The sequence below is a fragment of the Octodon degus genome, unplaced genomic scaffold (genome assembly GCF_000260255.1).
Source record: "Octodon degus isolate 3935 unplaced genomic scaffold, OctDeg1.0 scaffold00013, whole genome shotgun sequence".
NCBI lineage: Eukaryota > Metazoa > Chordata > Mammalia > Rodentia > Octodontidae > Octodon > Octodon degus.
Genome location: NW_004524589.1, coordinates 9,075,363 through 9,079,105, shown reverse-complemented (window position 1 = coordinate 9,079,105; position 3,743 = coordinate 9,075,363). Strand labels below are relative to the sequence as shown.

General features: G+C 41.0%; 1 pseudogene; it reads left to right on the top strand.

Moving 5' to 3' along the window:
• The first annotated feature begins 1,410 nt into the window (after positions 1–1,410).
• LOC101575511 lies at positions 1,411–2,215 on the top strand (annotated as a pseudogene).
• The last annotated feature ends 1,528 nt before the right edge of the window (positions 2,216–3,743 follow it).

Here is a 3,743-nt window from a genome sequence, read left to right as displayed (position 1 = left end):
TCATTCATCATTGGAGCAATACAAATTAAAACAACACTAAGGTTGCCTCTTACTCCAGCAAGAATGGCTATCATGAAGAAGTCAGCCCATACCAAATGCTAGAGAGGCTGTGGGGAAAAAGGAACCATTCTCCGCTGTTGGTGGGAGTGCAGGCTGGTAAAACCATTAAAGAAATCACTATGGAGATTCCTCACAAGGCTACAATTGGTGGTCTCATTCAATACAGCTATTCCTTTCATAGGTGTTTTTCCAAAAGAACTAAAATCATCATACCACATTGATTTATATGCACCTGTTTATAAGAGCACAATTTGTCATAGCTAAATCTTGGAAACAACCTAAATACCCATTAACTGAGGAATGGATAAAAGTGATATGGTATTTTTCACCATACAGTATTACTCAGCTATAAAAAAGACAAATGTGAGGCTTTTGTAGATAAATGGGTACAACCATGAATTGTATTGGTAAGTGAAATAAATCAGATCCATGTATGCAAACACTGTATTGTCTCACTAGTGTGAGAACCTGAAAGAGTAAATAAAATTTGATTAGATACTGTAAAAGAGAAAGAATTTTTTCAATAGGGAGGAAAAACTGGGTTGAAGAAAGGACAAAAGAATGAAGGAAAAATTATATACTTATGCATATACGCAGGATAAGTTTGATAATTGTACTGCTAATTTTTGCTGGTCTTTTGAAAGGAACAGTTAATACTTTTTTCATTTTACACTTTTTTTCTTTCGATTTCTTGCAAAGATTTTGCTGTTGTTTTGTTTTGTTTTCTTTTAAGCCAATTTTGCATGTTTATATCTGGTAACCTAGACAATTAAGGATCTACAAACTGATACAGGATTTCAGGACAGATCCTGAAGGGATTTGACTGACATTGGCAGATAAAAAAGTTACATTTCTTGTTCTATAGGTCTTGCTTTATCTTGGCCTTAACCATCCAGCAGAAAAGTATAAAAATGAGGTAGAAAAAGTAAAGCTATATCAACAAGCTGAGCTGTAAAAGGCTTAAGTTAACAACTTCTGGACAAGGTCAGTCTTATGGAAAACTCATTACTATCATGTACTACTGGACTATATTAGAATATTTTGCTGAATTCATGAGCCTACAATATTTAAATGACAAAGGATTACCCTTATCTGACAAAACTAAACAAAAATGGGGATACAAATGAAAGAACATTTTGTATCTGTATATTCAAAATAGAAAAGATATACAGCTACTTTCTCTTAATTCAATGAATAGAAAAATTTGTTCTATTAGTGTTTGTGGACAGGATATCATGTCTACATCTTGTACTATGAATAACCACTACGAAGACAACAATATGCACTGCATTAATTATTGAAACTGTGCTATTTATCGCTTTTGAAACTGTCTCGAGAAGAGGGTTGGTGATGGCGGCGATACCCCCCGACACCAGGCAGCCGCCCAACATTTTCTTGGAGACCAGCATGGGAGTCATTGTGCTCGAGCTGTACTGGGAGCACGCGCCCAAGACCTGTAAGAACTTCGCGGAGTTGACCCGGCGCGGTTATTACAATGGCACCAAGTTCCACAGAATCGTCAAGGACTTCATGATCCAGGGAGGTGACCCGACGGGGACAGGTCGTGGCGGCGCGTCCATCTACGGCAAACAGTTTGAGGATGAGCTCCACCCTGACCTCAAGTTCACTGGGGCTGGAATCCTCGCAATGGCCAACGCAGGACCGGACACCAACGGCAGCCAGTTCTTTGTGACCCTCGCCCCCACGCAGTGGCTCGATGGCAAGCACACCATCTTTGGCCGAGTGTGCCAGGGCATCGGCATGGTGAACCGTGTGGGGATGGTGGAGACCAACTCCCAGGACTGCCCTGTGGACGATGTGAAGATCATCAAGGCGTACCCTTCCGGGTAGACCGTCGGCTTCCCACCAGCCAAGTGACGCTGACTTTGGCCCTTCTCGCCAGTGCACCCCGCGGGGTCCTGGGAGGGCCGAGACAGGAGTGCATTTACCCAGATGTGTCTTTCTCTCCCCAGGGTCTGGGTGGGCCTCGGTGGTACTCACTTTGGTGACCTGACCCTGTCCTTCCCATGTGCTCTGCACTGATGTACACGGATCGAAAGGATGCAGCCCGGCTCTTCACACATTCCTATTCTGGCCCACCCTCAGGATCTAGCGTCACCCGCCCCAGAGTCCCAAGCAAGCGTGGCTGCGTTCCGTCACCTCTGCACACCACCCAGTCTCTGCCACTGGTGCTTCCAGGGAATGTGAATGCTCTTGCTATATTTTCCCTCAAAACCAGAACATCAACAGTGCTGCTGTGACACGTAGACACCTCACGTAAAGCCACATTGAAGTTTTGCCAAGTGAAAACTGCATCCAGCAATTTCTAAGAAGGTGTCTAGGGAATGATAATGCGTGGTGATGGAGGCTGGAACTTACCAGAGGGAAGCGGAGGCGTTGACTCTTTCTTGCCCGGGGACGTAGAAACCTCCAGAACTCAGGGCAGACTGTGCCCCTCCTCAGAAGCAGCCTTGCAAGGAGAGGCACTGCGCAGCTCTCTAATTAGGACTGCAGAGAAGTCACTTAAGAGAGTTTTATACTTTTTTGAAAAATCTTAATGGGGAGGGAGGAAGGGTGAGGAAGGAGTTCATTCCTTTGTAATACACAGAGTCATCAAAATAAAGTGCCATCCCCTGTTGGTTGAAATGACAAAAAAAAAAAAAAAAAAGAAGCTGTCTCATTCTATTTGTTTCTCAGTAAAATTAGTAAAACTAAAAAATAAAACATCAAAAAAAGAAGATAACATCATGTAATAAATACAACAATCATTGTTGAATTTCTATTACTTTCATTAATGAAATTTGCTTCATTTCTAATGCTGGGTTTTTTGTATTACTATTTTTTATTCTTTAAAAAATGTTTTAGAAAATACAGAAACTTTTATTTCTTCTATCTAGCTTTCAATAGGCTAGAAGGGGATGGATCTTTTAGTTTTCACACTTACTCATATGTCTTAATCTTAAACTATCAAATGTGTTTATTGATATATGTGAGGTTAATTGTGTCAAAACCTGGAATCTAGTAGTGGCACGTTTTTCTGATGCAGCACTGGCAAGCAACATAAACTCTGTTTGATGTTTTTGGGTTTTTTTTTTTTTTCCTATTTTCTTCATGTAGCAAGTACTGTGGAATGAGCTACCTCTACACTTAAGACAAGGTACACAAATCACTCTTCTACTTTTCTGCTTCTGAGTATTGGGTAAATTTTACCACATTCTTCAGCTTGTGTTTTGACTAGAAGAGATCTTTCTGTCTTTCACAAAATCTGAACATTCCAGATACTTGAAATCTCACATCATTATTCCCTAACAGTGACAAATTAGCTGGGTGGAGGAATGAGAAAGTGGCACCATAAAATTCAAAACTAATGATGCATTGCCCAGACAATCTGGACATGAACTGTGAGGAAAAACAAAACACAGCTGTGTTTTCAGGTGCTGGCCAGGTGGGCCTTGGCAGGTGAACTTGAACTGTGTGGGTTGTAGCTCTTATTATCGTGGCTGTAGCTGAAATGGTGGGTTTACCTAAACTGGTAAATTTTCAGAAGGCATCATTAAGTTTTAACTAAGATTCACTTCAAAAAGAGGTATCTGTTCAATCTAAAAATTGTCTTAAATACACACAATATTCATGCATTCTAACGTGTGCATTTGCACACTTCGGGTTTTCATAATGCTCAAAGT